We start from the raw sequence: 22,016 nt of genomic DNA on the forward strand, positions 1-22,016 counted from the left end.
CCTTTATGTGTATTTAGTACTTAACAATATTGATATGTTTAGATTTACTAGCAGTCAATCATGTAACGTAATAATTTCTTTTGCTCTAGATGCGAGCGTACCGTTATGTATGTCTGTATCTATATGACCCGATCTTGCCTTCTAATATTATAAATTACAGCTTTTTTCCTTTTTTCTGAGCGATCAGTCTTATAACTGTTTCTATGTGGCGCACCATGAATTCCTGTCCTGCATCATCTTCTTCATCTAAGAGTAACAATTGCACACTAATCCCTACCTCCTGAATTACTTGCTGAATGTATTCTAATCTCTGTCTTCCCCAACAATTTTTAGAGTTTCCTCTAATACCCTGTAAGTTGTTCCCTGAAGTCTTAACAGATGTGACTCATCCTGTTGCTTCTTCTTTTCAATGTTTTCTCGCCAATTTTGTGGAGCGCCTCCTCGTTTCTTACTTTATCAGTTCACCTAATTTTGACCATTCTTCTGTAGCGCCACATGCTTCGATTCTCTTCTGTTCCCGTTCTCCCACAGTGCACGTTTCACTACCAGACAATGCTGTGCTCCAAACGAACATTCTCAGCAATATCTTTCTCAAGTTAAAGCATATATTTGACACCAGTAAACTTCTGTTGGCCAAGAATGCTCGCTTTGCTTGTTCAAATGGTTGAAATGGCTCTGAGCACTATGGGACTTAACATCTATGGTCATCAGTCCCCTAGAACTGAGAACTACTTAAACCTAACTAACCTAAGGACATCACACAAAACCCAGTCATCACGAGGCAGAGAAAATCCCTGACCCCGCCGGGAATCGAACCCGGGAACCCGGGCGGCTTTGCTTCTGGTAGCCTGCTTTTTATGTACTCTTGCTTCCTCCTTCAAGAGTTATTTTGCTTCGAAGAAAGCAGATGCCTTAACTTCCTCTACTTCGAATCACCAATTTTGACGTTAATTTCTCGCTATTCTCATTTCTGCAACGTTTCATTCGGCTTAATCTCAATTCATATTCTCTATTCATTAGACTGTTCATTGCAACCAACAGATCCTGTAACGCTTCTTCGCATCCACTGAGGATGGCGATGTCGTCAGCGAATCTTATCATTGCTCTCCTTTCAGCCTCAATTTCAGTCCCACTCTTGAACCTTTCTTGTATTTTTATCATTGTTATTTCGAATGATGCGTTGAACAGTAGTGGCATAAAATTACATCCCTTTTTAAACTGAACACTTCGTTCAGTCTTCCATTCTTAGTGTTCCCTCTTGGTTCTTGTACATATTGTGCGTTACTCGTCTTTCCCTGTAGTCTACCCCTAGTTTTCTCAGAATCTTGAACACCTTGCACAATTTTACGTTGTCGAACGCTTTTTCTCGGTCGACAAATTTAATAAGTGTGTCCTCATTTTTGTTCAGTCTCGCTTCCATTGTGAAACACAATGTCAGAACATCCTGTCTGGTGCCGTTACCTTTCCTAATGCCAAAGTGATCGTCGTATAAGAGATCCTCATTTATTTTTCTGTATCCTATTTTTTTCACCAGCTTGGATGCATTATCAGTTGAGCTGATTTCGCGATAGTTCTCGCACTTATCCACCCTTGCTCTCCACGAGAATTTGAGGATGATATTTTACCGAAAGCCTGTTACTACGTCGCCGGCCTCATATATTCTACACCAACTTGAACTGTCCTTTGTTTTCCATCTCCCCCATTGATTTTAGGAACTCCGATGGACTGTTTTCATCCCTTCTGCCTTATTTGATCTCAATTCCTGCAGAGCTCTTTTAATTTCTGGCATGTATTCCATAGCGGCTCCCATTTCTTCTTCTATCATCAGACAATTTCTGCACTTAAAGAGGACTTCAGCTTACTCTTTTCACACGCCCGCTCTCTTTTCTACTCTCTACTTTTAACAGAACAACGCCCATTGTACTCTTAATGTTAACACCCTTGTTTTTAAATACATCGAAGGTTGTTTTGACTTTTCTGTATGCTGAGTCATTCCTTCCGACGATAATTTATTTTTCGATTGCTTCAGATCCTTTCAGCAGCCATTTCGTCATTCCTAAGTGATTGATATTGCTGTATTCTTGTCTTCCCTTTAACATTTTTATACTGCCTTCCTTCGTCAGTCAATTGAAGTATATCTTCTTTTACCCAAGATTTCTTCGTTTTTACCTTGCTTACACCTGTGTTTCCCTATCCAACGACAGGGATTGCCCTTTTTATAGATGCCCACTGCTCTTGAACGGAACTGCCTACTCTGATATTCCTTATCGCAGTATCCACATCCTTAGCGAATTTTGTTCTCTAATTCTACAGTTACAAAATATCAAAGGTGATTTATCGACTTCTTGAGAAATGTCTCGTACTGCTATAGCGAACCGATGCCGGGGCAATGATCTTCCGTATGCGTGAAGAAAATCGAAGCGTGCCAGTTCGATTTGTCCCCGTGTTAATTAAATATCGTATATATGTGAAACTCAAGAGGGAACAAATTTTCGTAGTTCCAACTAAAATAGTTGGTGGCCTGAGCTGACGATACAGATGAGGTTATCCGATTGTCGTTTACTCCCTCCAAAGCATTACCCGCTTTGTATCAAAACCTAAAAAGTGAAAATTGCACCGTGAAGTGCTCTTTATATATATATATATATATTGCCTCATAACATGATGTATGATTAATACTGCATCATAATTTTTATTTTTTATAGCACTTAATTATATCGAAAGTAAAAGAGCCGCAATTACAAGGCTTCTAGAAAGAAAGTGTACGGCGGTATCGGTCATTGTCTTTTCTGTGATACACGTAATATCGGTTGTTAATGATATAGTGCATTGATATTTACTGAATAATAACAGAATACATTACGATGGGAACGTATTGTTACTGTTTCAGCTCATTTCACCTATGTTTATCTCACTGTTTTACAGAGATGTCAAATAAAATACAAAATGTTCTCCTCATAACAGATCCAACACGTGCACAACCACTACACACGGCGCACAGCACCCATTCCTCTTCAAATGACTCCAAAGATATAATTCACTTTTCATTCTCTTCTAATGACCAAGTTTTTCCCTTAAATTACAGTTTTCTTTGCCGCATTGTAAGTGGCTTTCCGTGGCCACCCTTTGTGTATTTATTTTATTTTGGAACACTCGACTCAAAATCACCTTTCTTCATCTGTATTTCAGACTTTATTTTTTATGCTTTTATTCTCTTCTCTTCGGTATCAATCTTTTGCTGTTCTAATTGTTGAAAACGTTTCAGCTGCCTCCCTCGAGGTCATTTTGTTAGACATAACGTTGCTCACAGCAATTTTCATGCACCCTTCATTCCGTTTTCCTATTACTGTTTCTCATTGTCCACAACTTCAGTGTGAAAAGAGCTAAGAAGAAGAAAATATACTTTAAAAATTGAAACTGCTTCTGGCAGATACTGAAAGACTACCGGGTGGCTCGTAGTGCACGACAAACACGCATTAAGATTTAGCCATGTCGTACGTTCTTTTACAGAAATTATAATGATTCTTTTTGTGGATGTCATTCCCTGCGTAACTGAGATAACCGAAGAAAGAAATTAATTAGTTACCTTAAAAAGGGGGACGATAGATCTCAAAATACCTTCCGTGCCCTAAGGGCTACAGCAACACCATCAGGCATTGACAGCAGACAAATCACTGAAAAGAGGAAGAAGGCATCCGACTTCAGTGCACACGGACGCACTATCTTGCTTCTGACTACTGTACATTTCCGCCATTTGAAGGCGGAAAGGGAAATCACAGTAGTGGCCGGTATCGATACTGAACGATTCTCCCCTCCGTTGACATTGATAAATATTATCTACAAATGCCGAAGTGAAAATAATGTGCACTTTGGTTTCGAAAATATTCACCAGCATATAACAAAAAGAGCTCTAGCGAATCGGTACTTCTTGTAGGTGTTTCTTTTCCGCAATTTTTGAATTTACTGCAGACATTCTAAATTCTGGCTCTCAGCCGATCACGTACTCATTACTCTGACGTTATTAATAGACGGCATTGATTAAATGATACGACTCAAAGTCCTGAGTGTAATGAATTGTCACATGCAAATCGAATTTGTACTCGCCTGGCGGTTTTTGCTTGTGGATACGCCTCTCCCGACTACCGCATGCCTCCCGCATTGCCACTAACATTCTCAGCGAGCTGGTACACTGCAGAACTGAAGTTGTGGTGAACCTGAATGTACCAGTATACAATTCCACTGACTGTCCTCCACTCCAGTTCTCCATACTGTTTCCTGATCCTTGAATATCAGACAGTGCTTCATTATGTTCGCTCTTGTATTTTTAATATTTAAAGAGTTTAGAGAATCTCCAGATAGTTTACAGAAACCTGTAATACAAATTCTGTCTCGTCAACCCCATGACATATGCAACCCAAAAGTACAAGTGTGAGTCTTGCGCTTAGATATTATATCTAGAATCAAAGAAATGATTCTTTTGAGTAAGGTAATTGAAAAGGTTCTGAAAATATCACATTGCACATGACGTTATCTTCCCTCTCCGTCATATTCCTATCAGGAAATCAGGTGTTCATCCTAGATACCATTGTACATAAAAATTAATAATAATAATAATATGACTTATTTTTGGTAGGTACCATTGTTTGAACGTAATTTGTCAACTGAGCATGCAGTGCTGAAGATATTACGTGCATGTACGAAATCTGAGTTTTTCAGATAGTGTTAAATCACAACGTAATATTACAAGACGGAGCGATTTAAAAACTCCCTTTCAAACTGACTGTAGCTCCGTTCACGCCACTGTTCCATTGTCTATTCAGTGTTCTCTTGAAGTGCCCTTTCTGTTAGCATAATACATTCAAAAAGTCCTTCGATTGTCAGTACTACGATTTTTCAGGTTATAATGCCAGAGCGAAATTTCCATCGTCAGAGTCTCCAGTGTTTACTTGAAGCCTCTCATCACGACGCGGCGAAGCATACGCAGCCGGTAAATGCCATACCGTTATACAAATGCAAAACACACGAGCGCTAGTAGGAAACATACAGCGCACTAAAATGTTACTCAGCGATCCCTGGACCAGGCCAAAGGGGGAACTAACTAATTCACGGTCACGTTCCAGCTGACAGCGTTGCACGGTGATACTTCGCTGTGCAAGCAGAGAGTGTGATCGCGGAAAATGCCTTTGTGTTCAACCGCGACTTCTTACTGTTAACGTCATCTATTGACGATGAGAAGAAGCATGAAGTTGGAGTAATGACGGGAAAGGTGATGGATGGAACGCGCAAGCAAAATATTAAAACTGAATAAGTAAACAAATTGGGTGTGCAAATTACAGTGGGAGAGAATTATGGAGACCAGAGTGTAATTCGAGAACCTAGAACCAGTTTCTGCACACATGAAACTTTGTTCACAACCTATAGATGTGTGTATGGATCAAATCTAGGAAATAGAAATCACATCGCATCTTCTCAAACAATTGAGTTCAGCGACATTACTGTACGTGTAACTGCTGGTTTTGGTGAAAGAACGCATTCGAAAATTAGCTTATTTCGCATTCTTCCCTTCTTTGAAGTCATGTGGGATAATGTTCTGGAGCAATACCACACGTAAACACGAAATACTCATTGCACACAAACTTGCTGCAAGGGTAATATTCGTGTCCATCTTTGAACTTAATGTAGGCAACTGCTGGGAAAAAAAAGAAAAAAAAGAGGCATACTGTCACAAACCTCAGAATACATTTTCTGAAGTTTTCTACGAAGTATCAGGTTTCATTTGGAAGTAATAGTAGCATTCACAAATACACTGTCCGACAAAAATAGTGAAGCGCTCATGAGTGGTGTGGAAAGAAAATGAAGCTTCACGGATTCAGGGGCTATATGACGTTATTTCAGTTATTAAAAAATCGAGTCACACTCGCAAAGATCCTTATCATTATAATGTTGCCTGATTCGAGTTGAGAAAAGTGTCATAAAGACGTTGTATTCACTCTTCATGCCAGCTGGCCCCCGGCTTTTGTAACTGGTCCTGGACATCTTGGATACTGGCAATGCGACGGATTTGAGTTCCGAGCTGGTCCCATGCATTTTCTTATGAGAGACAGATTGGGAGTCACATTGGCCACAGGGGTACCTCACTATCATGCAGACAGTTCGTAGAAACACGCTCAATTTGTTGACGAGCGTTGCCTTCTCGAAAAATGGCACCATGATTCTGTTGCGTGAGAGGTAACACAAGAGGGCGCAGAATGTCCTTGACATCCGTTGTGGCGTCAGAGTTCCCTCAGTTACCATACATTTTTACCATATGTCGTGTCAGTTGCGAGTAGATGTACATGTGAAACTTCCTGCCAGATTAAAACTGCGTGCTGGGTCGAGACTCGAACTCGGGACTATTGCCTTCGCAGGTTAGTGATCTGCCGTCTGAACACCCAAGCACGATTCACAACCCGTCTTTGCAGCTTCACACGTTCGACACGTTTTCGGCACACTTTCCTCTCCCCCACCTCTTGCACCCCCATCTCTCTGTCACCCCTGACACCCCTATGTGGCCTTCTTCTCCTTGCAACACTCTTCATCTCCTCCTTCTGCCCCTCTTTCTCCATATTTTTTGCCCCCTTTCTCTTACAGTATCTTCTTCCCCCCTTCTTCTGTTTGCATCACCCTCTACCTCTCTCTGTCCGTCTCCTCCAGAGCCCTTTCTCCCTGTCGATCCTCTCATCCCCCTCTCTCTCTGTCCTTCTCCTTCTGCCCCACCTCTTTTGTCCCCTCCTGTCCCCTTCTCCCTGTCTATCTCCTCTTTCCTCCATCTCTCTTTCTATCTCCTTCTGCCTCCTCTCCCTATCAATCTTCTTCTGCTGACCTTTCCCTGTTTGTGCCCTCCTCTTTCTCCATCCATACGTTTCCTAATTCCATTCCTTCTTTCCATCCCCTCCTGTCTCCTCTCTCGCTGATCATCCTTTCCTGCCCATTCTGTAGGCTGTGATTCACAGTAGGCCCATGAAGTAGGCTGATACTTGGCCAACACACCTGCCATGCAGGGTAGCCAACACATTGGGATCTGGAAAAGTGTTTTGTGCCCCTGATATGCATGTTGCCCTGCAAAAACTGGTCGGTAAGGCAGACGGATACTATTCTCATACAACACACCTCTCGTGCAGAGCAGTACCTACTGCAGGGGTAAAAGAAAAACACGGTTTTCCCCTATCTATGCTCCTATTGCAGCTAGGAGGTTATGAGACCCACAGTGCTGATACTCGAAAACACTATTCGAGAGAAAGCATTTACACACAGTTTCCACTTACAGACTTTCAGCCTAACGACCAGCAGGATTAATGTACTCGAACCAACGTTCAGCAGTACAATTTAGTGCCAGAACACATTTCTGGGCAAATGTTGGATATCACACCTTTTATTCTGCCCTTGAGTTCTTCGAGGTCTCTCACTTTTGAACTATAAACGCGTTCCTTTATCACATCCCAAAACCAGAAGTCACAGAGTGTGAGATCCGAAGTTTGGGGAGACCACAACGACGGTCCGTCGCTTCTAGTCCACCGATTTGAGATGGTTTGAGCAAGATAAGCACGAACGGAACGAGCAAAATGGAACGGTGCACCATCGTTTTGAAAATATCTTGCTCGTCTAAGTTATACGAAATTTTATCAATGGCAGACTCTTTCAGCATATGCAAGTAGTCGTGTGTATTCATCATTCGGGCCGTAAAGAAAAATGGGCTAAGAACGCCAGTAGTGGTCACGCCACACCACACATTCAGTGATGCACATGGATACTCACGAACGATATGTGGATTTTCACTACCCCATAAAATTGTGTTATGACGATTAACATGAGCACTGGTATGAAAGCTAGTTTCGTCACTGAAAATCATTTGCCTAAAAATTCCCAGCTGCATCCGTGACATCTGTGCCAGCAGCTCAAAGCACTCTACTCGCACCTGATCCTGCCGAGAAGTCAAACTTTGAACGATTCAAAGGTGGTATGGCCGCATACCAAGAGCCTTGGATAGAATTTGTTCTTTGAAATTAATTATAGCAGTCAAGATCACAAGTCACGTTTATTAAAAAAAGGCCGGTTTCGATCATCACATAATCATCTTCAGACCCATCGTCTTTCAGCGGTTCCTGCTCCATTTACAGCCACTGCCCATCAATATGGCAGTAGCCATGAAGGTGATGATCGCAACTGATCACCTTTTAATAAATGTGCCTTGCGAGCTACACTGGTATAATTAACTCCAAAGATTATATTTTGATCAGTGATATCTCCAATAACGTTTCCAAAAATAAAAGAATTCGGCCCACTGTTCATTGTGGAATGCCTGTTTCCAGACTTCTACATCTTGTCGATTTTGAAGGACGCCGTAGTATGGCCTCCTGCACTATAGCAATGTCTACTTCACTTCTGCCAGTTCTAGGCCGCCTCCGCTTTCCGTAATAATTGTCTGCTACTGATCCATTTGTTGCATGGAAACCCTAGCAACTAACACATCTCTCCCAACGTGAGACCTACTTGTTCATGTCGTCACTGTAGATTGTTCGGCTTTGTTGACGCAGCCATAACCTCACCTTTGCTTGCACCGCTTCAACACTATAAAGGTGATGTACTCGAAGGTTTTGTCTGTTTTGGAAACATGAAAATCATATGGGGCCAAGTCGGGACCGCATGAAGGAAGATTGTTGACAGTGAACCCAAGACGTCGGATTCTTGCAGATGTTGAGGCTCTCGTGCGTGGTATGGCATTGTTATGCTGAAGGAGAAGGTGCCTCTTTTGTGGAAGAACTATTCGAATTCGAAACTTGATTACAGCAGGATGTATCTCACGCGCCGACGTAGTTACATTACACACCACAATGTCACACGCTACAAATCGGAGCTCTCTAACGCCCGAGGGCTGTAAATATTTCCCAAAAGTGAACTTAGGGCAAGTGCTCCTAAGGTGTTTTGAAAGTCTGATTTTGTAAATACGTTGTCGGTTTTTTGCAGAGTAATGCAACGGGCCTTCAAATAAGACATGTATCATGCATTGTAATTGCAATAAATAGCAGTTTACGATACAAATATGAGCATTTTGGGTTCTACGTTTTTTGGTAATCCTCTCGATCTCGGATCCACATTAATGCAAATAATCGGCCCCTTAGCTTAGCATTCCGTGGCGCTGACGACTCAGCTGTCCAGGCTGACATGTCGCACTATTTCTCTACCGTCCCTGTCGCGTACAGCGCGTGGGAAAAATGAAAAACTTAACTCTTCGAGCTCTGGTTTCTCCTATGTTTTCACAACGATTATACACCATTGTTCCGCGGAACTCAGTTTGGAGAACCCTGGTCTTCATCTACATGATGAAGTACAGGAGTCCAGGACACGGTTCTATTATTCAAGGCCCAGGGGCTCCCACTCTTCTGCTCTGGCGGAACACTTCGAGAATCCCTGTACTCTGATGTAACGCCTTGTTTATTTTGAAGTTAAGTAAATTTTAAAAAAAATGAAAAAATCTTGTTTTACTCAGTGATTAGTAATATTTTATATCATAACTAATTACGTACAAATCACAATAAAAATTTTAAAACGTAATTCGTATTGTCAAAATATCGAGAAAATCACAATGTAAGCAATAGCTTTTTGTGGAACACTTATTCGCTTCCGAGGGAATACCATTGTTCCGCGGAACTCAGTTTGGGGAACCCTGGTCTTCTTCTACATGATTACTCTCCAATTGACACGTAAGTGTCTGGTAGAAGCTTCACCGAATCACTGAAATGAAATGTCATGTGACTAGGGCCTCCCGTCAGGTAGTTCGTTCACCTGGTGCAAGTCTTTTCAATTGACGCCACTTCGTCGACTTGCGTCGATGAGGATGAGACTATGATAATAGTACTACACAACACTCAGTCTCTGATCCAGCTGGGAGTCGAACCCGGGCCCCTTAGCTTAGCATTCCGTGGCGCTGACGACTCAGCTGTCCAGGCTGACATGTCGCACTATTTCTCTACCGTCCCTGTCTCGTACATCGCGTGGGAAAAATGAAACACTTAATTCTTCGAGCTCTGGTTTCTTCTATGTTTTTACAACGATCCTTCTCCCCATGTAGGCGAGCTACAACCAAATATTTTCGTATATGGAGGAGAAAGTAGGCGACTGAAATTTTGTGGAAAGATCTCGCCGCAAAGTAAAACGGCTGAGTTTTAATGATTGCCACCCCAACCCACTTATCATATCCCTAACACTCTACATCTACATCTACATACATACTCCGCAATCCACCATAAGGCTGTGCGGAAGGTACTTCGTACCCCAACTAGCATCTTCTGTCTCTGTTCCACTTCCAAACAGAACGAGGGAAAAATTACTGCCTATATGCCTCTGTACGAGCGCTAATCTCTCTTATCTTATCTTTGTGGTCTTTCTGCGAAATATAAGTTGGCGGCAGTAAAATTGTACTGCAGTCAGCCTCAAATGCTGGTTCCCTAAATTTCCTCAGTAGCGATTCGCGAAAAGAACGCCTCCATTCCTCTAGAGACTCCCACCCGAGTTCCTGAAGCATTTCCGTAACACTCGCGTGATGATCAAACCTACCAGCAACAAATCTAGCAGCCCGCCTCTGAATTGCTTCTATGTCCTCCCTCAATCCGACCTGATAGGGATCCCAAACGCTCGAGCAGTACTCAAGAATAGGTCGTATTAGTGTTTTATAAGCGGTCTCCCTATTTCACGACAGAACAAAAGGAGCTGACCTTCTTTGGATTTTTCGATGTCCTCCGTCAATTTTATCTGGTAAGGATCCCCTACCCCACAACGGCATCTAACAGAGAACGGAAAAAGAGTTCTGTAGGCAATCTGTTCAGTAGAACTGTTGCATCTACAAAGTATTCTGCTAATAAAATGCAGTCTGTGTTTACCTTCGCCACAACGTTATCATTGTCAACGTTCCAGTTCAGGTTGTTCGTAATTGTAGTTCCTGGATATTTGGATCAGATGACGGCCTTTACATTTGTGTGATTTATTGTCTTACTGAAATTTAACGGATTTCTTTTCGTACCGTACTCATGTGGATGACCTCACACTTTTCGTTACTTGGTCCCTTAGGAATACACACACACACACACACACACACACACACACACACACACACACACACACACACACTTTCCGTTATTTAGAGTCAAGTGCCACTTTTCGCACCGTACAGATAACAGATATCGTGTCCAGGTCAGTTTACAACTGCTTTTGGTCTTCTGATCATTTTACTAACCGGTAATTGATAGTATAATCAGCAAACAATCTAATAGTGTGCTCAGAGTGTCTCCTAAATCGTTTACATACACTACGCAATATAATTAGAGGGTCATTTTTTCCAAACGTCGTAACTGCCTCTCATTCTGACGCATAAGTTTTGAAATTTGGCTCAAACGTGCCTACAAACTTTCTCTGTAATGGTGCACTAGCATGACACCTTGCGACGTCACCCTCGGGATCAGCAATGCTCCAAACTGCATATATAATTTCAGCACAATCCTACCCAACTCCACCGTCGACGTATCACACAATGGGAAGGTCGTCCCACGCGTCTCTTACCCACATCTCACCCCTTTCTTTGACGTCTGTGCTATGCGCGTGAGAATCGCGACACCCAGCGTTGAAATCACACAGTTTTTCTATGGATGCCGAGGAAAATATGGGGTGGCACAAAGGGCGACAGTAAAACCACCACTTCCCCAGGAGCATTAATTCCCACACATTTTGCGGCCGAAAACGACAGTTCGCAGCGTAATCAGCAACAGAAAAACGTTCTTGACAACTTGTGGCACTCCAGACACCATCGGACATTTCAGTCCTTCTCAATGGACATTGTGGAGCTGCATCCCCATTGAATGCGATCGCACCCCTTTGAAGTGCAATGCGAACGCAGTTCTTGCTCTCACGTACAGGCTGAGACAACTAGGGACCGTTCAAAACCATTCTATAAAATGTGAACATGATCCGAAATAGCTGCGGTCGCAGGTTCGAATCCTGCCTCGGGCATGGATGTGTATGATGTCCTTAGGTTGGTTAGGTTTAAGTAGTTCTAAGCCTAGGGGACTGATGACCTCAGATGTTAAATCCCATAGTGCTTAGAGCCATTTGAACCATTTTTTATCCGAAGTAGCAAAGGGTGCTTGTGCTTTTCAACCTTCCTGTTCGCAGCCATCCTGTGGCGTGATCAGGCAAGAGTACAACAGTAACAGGTGTCTCAATAAGGCGACAAAGCGTCCCACTAACAGCCCCCAGTTCGATAACACCGTCGGTGCTACCCACGCACCTTTGTTGAGCACGTTAAAGATGTATCTTCACAAATTTCGACAGCAAATCAGCTTGACGGCCGCTTCAGCGTCTGAGGGTTAGGCAATTCCTTCGACACCCCTTGAGTGGTGTTTTCCCACCTTTAGGCGCTAGAGCAGTCAATGGTCTGAATTGATGATGAGGTCTCTGACAGGTGCACTTGTAACACGCTCAGAAAAGTAGCTTAGGTAGCACCGAGGATATTACCGAACTGGGGGTCTTAGAGGGAACCTTTGCAGTTTTATTCACCCACATGTTCAGATGTTTATGTTGCACACTCATGTTATCACATCACAAAAGATCGGAAAACAGGAGTGCTACAAAATAAAATAAAAGGAACCTTTGTTGCTTTGGATCACGTTCAGATTTCGCTTTCGACCACGAAACTATGTGTGGGAATCAACGCCGCAGGGAAGGGGATAGTTTCGTTGACGCCCATTATTCCACCCCTCGAGGTCAGGTTCGAATCCTGCCTCGGGCATGGATGTGTGTGATGTCCTTCGGTTGGTTAGATTTAAGTAGTTCTAAGTTCTAGGGGACTGATGACCTCAGAAGTTAAGTCCCATAGTGCTCAGAGCCATTTTTTTAACTTCGTGCGAGTAAAAGGGAAATTGTGTTTCACAAGAATGATATTCTCTGAATCCGTGCTGACTATGTCTCAACAGACCGTTCTCTTCAATGTAATTCATAATGTTCGAACACAGTGTCTTGTCGTCTTTGTTTCCCCTTTATCCAGCGTCGAGCCTGGTTGCGACATTTGTCATACTTCTCCACTTTACCCTGTCTTTCCATCAATCTTCTTCTATAAACGTTTTGTTCCATATTCCATCGACGTCACTGATATGGATCTGTAATTCACCAACTGACTCCTATTTCCTTTCTTTGACTATTGGTGTGACCAATGCGACTTTCCAGTCTTTGGGTATGGAAAATTCGTAAATCAAGCGGTTGTATATGATTATCATCCGCGACTGGAAGTAAAATCGACGAACCGGCCGATACAGTCATAACTGATGATGTAATCATGGAAGGATACTGCCAACGAAGCGTCGTGAATAGCTGTGTAGTAAATATACCTACTGTCTCTACTCATGTTCTTAATGTCATTCAAAATCTGTGGATTGGATTGGATTGTTTCGGGGAAGAGACCAGTGAGGTAATCGGTCTCATCGGATTAGGGAAGGACGGGGAAGGAAGTCGGCCGTGCCCTTTCAAAGGAACCATCTCGGCATTTGCCTGGAGTAATTTTGGGAAATCACGGAAAAACAAAATCAGGATGGCCAGACGCGGGATTGAACTGTCGCCCTCCCGAATGCGAGTCCAGTGTGCTAGCCACTGCGCCACCTCGCTCGGTTAAAATCTGTGAAGCGCGTAAGTATACAGCAGGGGATATCGCTTACCTCATCAGAAAACAGAAATATACACTGCTAGTATCCCCCCCCCCCCTCTCTCTCTCTCTCTCTCTCACTCTCCTCTCTCTCTCTCTCTCTTTCTCTCTCTCTCTCTCTCTCTCTCTCTTTCATTGCTCTGTCTCCTTGAATGAGGGGGACTGTTGACCTTAGCTGTTTAGTCCCCCTTAAACATCCCAACTACCACCACCACCACCACCTTGAATGAGTATTCGTTTTTCTGGGTGAAATACTGGCACATGTAATAAGCTGTACAGGGCAGGTACAACACAGTTTCTTGTAGCTAACCCTCCGCGAGATGTGAATGTCATCTTTAAACTAGCACCTAACTTTTAATCTTGCTGCCTTCCGCTTCCTCAGTATCGGGTCTGGGTAATTTCTATGTCGATCTGGTCAGTGAAATGCTACTTACTTCTGTATACGGTGCGTTCTCCGGACACTGATCAGTAACAGCTGTAAAATTGTGAAAAAGGAGTGTGCCACTCTGCTCCCAGCAATTGTACGGCCGAGCCTTACTCCCGTCGGAAACGAAATCTCTGTAATCTACCTTAAGTGTGGCTCATTTTGTAGCGGAGAGGGTAGGAGGAGGTGAAATAGAGTCCGAGGCTTCTTAAAAGCCTCACCTCCCAGCTAGGCGAGGAGATTTGAGTACGAATAGCAGTAGTATTATATCACTAACTACGAACACAGGGGCTTCGGATAATGAGTTTTCAATACTGACCGAAAATGAAAAGACAGTTGTCCAATGCGGAATAATGCTGTGAATGAAAACAACGAGACACTACAGAGGTTGAATGAAATGCAGTTCCATCTCTCCGTTCATTATTATCAGGTAATTTTTTTGCGAATACGACTGACTGCTCGTATTCCCTTAGAAAATGTAGTCCATCAACAAAGGAAGTAGCTTGCAAAATATTCCTTTCACCGCTACCTGAATTAGGACTGATAAAGGAAAAAGAGACGATCCAAAGAAGAGCAGCACGTTTCGTTACAGGTTCATTTGGTAAGCCTGAAAGCGCCACGGAGATGCTCAATTTTTGCCAACAGTGAGAATCACCTCCGAGAGCGTACGTTCAGAGAAGAGTCAACCAAAATATTCCTTCCTCCTACGTATATCTCGTGAAAAACCCTGAAGCGAAAATTAGAGAGATCTGAGACAACCCAGACGCTTTCCACAGCAATTGTTCTTCCGGCGAACTACTCGTGTCTGTAACAGGAAAATGGGAAAGTGATGTTGGTACACAAAGTATCCTCGACTACACACCATAAGGTGACTTATGGAGTATAGGTGTATATGAAAATGTAGTATATGTCACTAATTGTATCATAACGTGGTTTTCTCTAACGTCAAAAAATTGCCGCAATGGCAAGCAAAATTATTTTAAATAACAATTGCTATAACTGCATAAAAACTGCTGCTTAGTAACTGATATAATCTTTCTTTTTAGAAACTATTCCACTGCTCCTGAAATATGACCCTATTTTACAAACCTATAAAAATTTACAAAATTTACCGCCCCCCCCCCCTCCCCCCCATCACACCTTTATATTACGCTGAAGTCGTTTGATACTAATATCCAGGTTAGCTTTCGCAGAGCCTAATCCATCCTATAATCGAAGATTCTTACCTTAGCGAAATACTTCTTTCAAAGATCGTAAGAAATTTAATCTAAATGAAGGAGACGGGTCCTCCGTCTGTTTACAAGTTTTAGCAGAACTAATCTTCCAACAGAGGTCAAAATCGAACCACCTCAGAAACTATCTTGAATCTCGCGCAACATTTTTTGTCGCTGTAGAAAATGTAAGAAAGATTGCGCCATGTCACTTACACGTCACCTAATCTGTACATAGAGAGATGAATACTTAGAATCGTTACCACACATACTGAGCCAATGTTATGTACGCATTTATAGATATACAGTGCTCAAGCTCGCCGCGGTGGCCAAGCGGTTCTAGGCGCTTCAGTCCGAACCGCGCGGCTGCTACGGCCGCAGGTTCAAATCCTGCCTCGGGCATGGATGTGTGTGATGTCCTTAGGTTAGTTAGGTTTAAGTAGTTCTAAGTTCTAGGGGACTGATGACCTCAGATGTTAAGTCCCATAGTGCTCAGTGCCATTTGAACCATTTGAGCAGTGCTCAACAGAGTTAGGGGTACATGAATTTGGGCGTCAGTCATACTTCAATGACCAATAATTGAGGACTGGTTATGTTTCCCTCTACTTTTAACTTTCACAAATCAAGTACACAACTAACACCATTACATCCTCGTTCGTTTAAATAAATAAAACTGAAATGCCCGACAGGCGTCGAAAACAATCATTAGTCGCTTCGTCCTGGGTGCTTTTCGTCGGCCTTTAAAAGCTTCAATAACGTATATGCCCTCCGTTAGCGTTTATCACTGCCTGGCACATGCTCCATGTAAGTCTACCGAGGTCACTGTGTGGCATGCGTTCCCATTCTTCAAGAAGAGACCATGGGAGTTCTTGGAGAGCCATCGGTGGAACAGGACGATCACGAACATGTCTGTCAAGCATGTCCCACATACGCACGATGAGATTTATGTCAGAACCGATCGCCTGCCATTCCATTACCTCAATGTTCAGTCTACGCAAGATACCTCTGCTGACGCCTGCCACACGGGTCCTAGCATTAGTAAGGATTCGGGACCACCGCCATATGCGGCATCAATCATATGGTCCAACATAATCGATTTACTGGTTGGCGGTAATGCGACCATGGATAACGAACAGATTGGTATGGCTGTCAACCCTGAAGCCCCCCCTCCCCCCCCACATCATCACAGAATCTTGGAAATCTACCGTTTCTCCTTGACTACACTTGCAACGTTCCATTCACCACGGGTCTCCACACGTGAATACGGCCATCACTTTCTACATCTATACTCCGCGAGCCACCTTACGGTGTGTGGCGGAGGGTACTTATTGTACCACTATCTGATCCCCCCTTCCCTGTTCCATTTACGAATTGTGCGTGGGAAGAACGACTGCTTGTAAGTCTCCGTATTTGCTCTAATTTCTCGGATCTTTTCGTTGTGATCATTACGCGAGATATATGTGGGCGGTAGTAATATGTTGCCCATCTCTTCCCGGAATGTGCTCTCTCGTAATTTCGATAATAAACCTCTCCGTATTGCGTAACGCCTTTCTTGAAGTGTCCGCCACTGGAGCTTGTTCAGCATCTCCGTAACGCTCTCGCGCTGACTAAATGTCCCCATGACGAATCGCGCTGCTTTTCGCTGGATCATGTCTATCTCTTCTATTAATCCAACCTGGTAAGGGTCCCATACTGATGAGCAATACTCAAGAATCGGACGAACAAGCGTTTTGTAAGCTACTTCTTTCGTCGATGAGTCACATTTTCTTAGAATTCTTCCTATGAATCTCAACCTGGCGCCTGCTTTTCCCACTATTTGTTTTATGTGATCATTCCACTTCAGATCGCTCCGGATAGTAACTCCTAAGTATTTTACGGTCGTTACCGCTTCCAATGATTTACCACCTATGGCATAATCGTACTGGAATGGATTTCTGCCCCTATGTATGCGCATTATATTACATTTATCTACGTTTAAGGAAAGCTGCCAGCTGTCGCACCATGCATTAATCCTCTGCAGGTCCTCCTGGAGTACGTACGAGTCTTCTGATGTTGCTACTTTCTTGTAGACAACCGTGTCATCTGCAAATAGCCTCACGGAGCTACCGATGTTGTCAACTAAGTCATTTATGTATATTGTAAACAATAAAGGTCCTATCACGCTTCCCTGCGGTACTCCCGAAATTACCTCTACATCTGCAGATTTTGAACCGTTAAGAATGACATGTTGTGTTCTTTCTTCTAGGAAATCCTGAATCCAATCACAAACCTGGTCCGATATTCCGTAAGCTCGTATTTTTTTCACTAAACGTAAGTGCGGAACCGTATCAAATGCCTTCCTGAAGTCCAAGAATACGGTATCAATCTGCTCGCCAGTGTCTACGGCACTGTGAATTTCTTGGGCAAATAGGGCGAGCTGAGTTTCACATGATCTCTGTTTGCGGAATCCATGTTGGTTATGATGAAGGAGATTTGTATTATCTAAGAACGTCATAATACGAGAACACAAAACATGTTCCATTATTCTACAACAGATTGACGTAAGCGAAATAGGCCTATAATTATTCGCATCTGATTTATGACCCTTCTTGAAAATGAGAACGACCTGCGCTTTCTTCCAGTCGCTAGGTACTTTACGTTCTTCCAGCGATCTACGATAAATTGCTGATAGAAGGGGGGCAAGTTCTTTAGCATAATCACTGTAGAATCTTAAGGGTATCTCGTCTGGTCCGGATGCTTTTCCGCTACTAAGTGATAGCAGTTGTTTTTCAATTCCGATATCGTTTATTTCAATATTTTCCATTTTGGCGTCCGTGCGACGGCTGAAGTCAGGGACCGTGTTACGATTTTCCGCAGTGAAACAGTTTCGGAACACTGAATTCAGTATTTCTGCCTTTCTTCGGTCGTCCTCTGTTTCGGTGCCATCGTGGTCAACGAGTGACTGAATAGGGGATTTAGATCCGCTTACCGATTTTACATATGACCAAAACTTTTTAGGGTTCTTGTTTAGATTGTTTGCCAATGTTTTATGTTCGAATTCGTTGAATGCTTCTCTCATTGCTCTCTTTACGCTCTTTTTCGCTTCGTTCAGCTTTTCCTTATCAGCTATGATTCGACTACTCTTAAACCTATGATGAAGCTTTCTTTGTTTCCGTAGTACCTTTCGTACATGATTGTTATACCACGGTGGATCTTTCCCCTCGTTTTGGACCTTAGTCGGTACGAACTTATCTAAGGCGTACTGGACGATGTTTCTGAATTTTTTCCATTTTTGTTCCACATCCTCTTCCTCAGAAATGAACGTTTGATGGTGGTCACTCAGATATTCTGCGATTTGTGCCCTATCACTCTTGTTAAGCAAATATATTTTCCTTCCTTTCTTGGCATTTCTTATTACACTTGTAGTCATTGATGCAACCACTGACTTATGATCACTGATACCCTCTTCTACATTCACGGAGTCGAAAAGTTCCGGTCTATTTGTTGCTATGAGGTCTAAAACGTTAGCTTCACGAGTTGGTTTTCTAACTATCTGCTCGGCAGAGGATATCTTGGACTCGTCTATATTTTCTCCAGTGATCAAGTTGCGAGTTGACATGAGAAAGGTAGAACTAAAGGTGAGCTGCAATATGCTGTCATGTCAAGGGGCCTACTATAACGGGATGTCTGCGTCGTACTGTTCTTTGTAGTACCCTGTTCATTACAGTGTGATCGGATAGAGCGGCTCCACTGGCCCCTCTGGCATGCGGCGCAGCAACGCAGTGATGGCGGGATATCGATCGTCTCGTGCGATTTAATGCATCGGCGACCTTGAGCAACTCGTCTTGTATACTGACCTTTTCCCTGTAGCGTGTCCGCAACTTATGGATCACAAATTGAGAGTCATTGGCATATGCAGAAACACGACGGAAGTACATCCTTTTTGGACGAAACAGACCGCCCTTGCACATTGCATTAAGATGTTGCATTGAATGTGCTTGATTGAACACAATGTCCACAAATGACAACCGCCATCTGTGTACCACAGTAGAAACCACTGGAACATGGTATTCACTTCCTTCTGAGGGGCCACCTGATACTGAAATGGATGACACAGTTCAACTTCAAAGTTGACGAAGGAGACACAGATGACGTTAGACACATGCACAAAATCAACGTCGCCACGAAACTTAACAAAGACCAATTTTTCTGTCATTCCTGAGGGTGGAGCTCGAGGACAAGACGAATTGGTTTGGCGACATGGGAGTAGCCATTGTAGGACTTTCTACGAAGTCCGTCGCCGAAGTAAAGCCAATAATTATCGTGGTAAGACAAGAGAACTTCTAGACGGGTCGTGTAATGAAGCAGACTGGTCGTGCGAACGTCTCCGATAAAGATGAGTGAAATGATAATTAAATCAAGACCCTAAGCTGTCGACAGGCGTTGACATAGATCAACGGGGACAGTTGAAAATGTGTGCCCCGACTGGGACTCGAACCCGGGACCTCCTGCTTACATGGAAGACGCTCTATCCATCTTCTTTTTTTTTTTGCAACTTTTGTTAATTGTTCATTGTGTTTGATCGTAGCGGACGTCACATGATATCCGTTGAAGTTCGTTGTTTATCCCTTCACTCAGTTTTTTTTATTACACAGAGCAGCCAGCTCTCTGACCGAGGACGCTGAGCTACCGTGGCAGCATCCATCTGAGCCATCGAGGGCACAGAGGATAGAGCGACTGCAGGGATTTATCCCTTGCACGCTTCTCGTGAGACCCACATTCCCAACTTAATGTCCACACACTACATTCGTAGTGTCCCTGCCCATTATACTCATTACTCGCGGCAGACAATCTTACCGAGTCCCGTAAGAGTTCGGCAATGCGTGTGCATCAAGCAGTGAAGAAGAAGGTCAATTGCCGGTTAGCCTTAACTACATGAAAATGGTATCTGATCTTTCGGACATGTCCGAAAGAACAGATACCATCTTCATATAGAAAAAGATGAGCGTCTGCTTTCGACGTCGTATCCACGCACAGCCGAGGTCACAGGTGCTGCAACACCCAAGTTACAGTCTGCAATAGAGATCAGAAATGAGCTCCGTACAATTGCTTTGAACTCGCCAACTGGTCCTAAGACGAGCTCCCCTAAACTCGCTGTCTCCGTCTACTTTGAGACTCAACTCACCTGTCCTCGCCACTGCTCATTTAACTGAAAACGTGTCACTTGAGTCCGTAATCGGTTACAAGTAGAACGTACCTGCGTAGAAGGAGAGCAAGTACACGGGTTCGCAAATATAACTAACACTTGCGGCATTCGCGTTACGTACACAGCTGGTCAGAAACAGACTGAAAAACTTGTAACAATATTACAGGGTAGGCTGTGCTGAGAAATAAGTGTGTAACGTCCCCTTAGGAAAATTAATGAGTTACTGTGCTGATAAACATCTTATGTTATTTGGTTTTCAAACAGCTGAGCAAAGCTGAACGTACTCAGACATTCACTAAAGTGACACACAATATTTTTTGCGCAACGCAATCTGACTTTCGTTAATCCCTACAAAAGAATGGCCATGACTAACAATAACCTATACCTTTCATGAATCACTTGCCTCACAAAAATCTTCGTTACTCGAACTACTGCAATACAGCGAGCGCCACTACTGCCAGCTAAATATAAGATTCAAACTACTGAAGGCACTAACTACTGATAGGCATAGTTAGCAAATGAAAGATTTTGATAGAGAATAAACAATGTATTTACCTTAATAGTGTTCGAAAGTCATAATCTATATATATCAGTTCATGACATCCAGTCTTACAAATTTACTCTGATGGACACACGTCCAGATCATCTGCTCTCAAAACTCCGCCATCTCTCTCCCCACATCCACCACTGCTGGCGGCTCACCTCCAACTGCGCAACGCTACGCGCTGTTAACATCCAGCTGCCCAACACTACAATACCAAACAACAATGCAAACCAGCCACAGACTGGACACAGCACAGTCAGTGATTTTCATATAGAGCGCTACATGGCGTTACCAACATAAAAACGTAAACAGCTTACTTACAAGTGTTAAGAAAAAATTCGATACGTTGCGTCGTTTCCGAGTTCATTAGCATTGAAATTACTCAGTCAGACCTCTGCGCGCACAAACTCAAGCGGTCCACCAGAAAATTGGTGTCAGTTGTTTTCATAGCGTACGTGATAGGGCACGAGACTGTTCGGCCTTTGGCTGGGTTTCGATCCTTACTACCGTCTCGCGCCAAAGTTTTGTCCCCTCTCTTAAACAAACAAAGAACACGTCTGACAACACTGTCTCTGACGAGCCGCGCACACAACGGTCTGATTTGCTAACTTCGTCGTCAATTGGCTCGGAAAAGGCGCAACGTATTGAATTTTTTTTCTTAAAAATCATTTCTCAACGCAACCTACTCTGCAACAGTCTTACAAGCTTTTCTGACTTTTTCTGACCACGCTGTGCGCCCATACATTGATCGGATACCAGTGAATATTTTTCTGTTTATACACACATTAATGTAAACGTGTATGTGTTTGTATCTATGTACGTATCTGAGGAAGAAATTTCTGAGGATGTACGTCTGGAGTACAGCATTGTATGGTAGTGAAACATGGACTGTGGGAAAACCGGAACAGAAGAGAATCGAAGCATTTGAG

The sequence above is a fragment of the Schistocerca piceifrons genome, chromosome 2 (genome assembly GCF_021461385.2).
Source record: "Schistocerca piceifrons isolate TAMUIC-IGC-003096 chromosome 2, iqSchPice1.1, whole genome shotgun sequence".
In the NCBI taxonomy this organism is placed as follows: Eukaryota; Metazoa; Arthropoda; class Insecta; order Orthoptera; family Acrididae; genus Schistocerca; species Schistocerca piceifrons.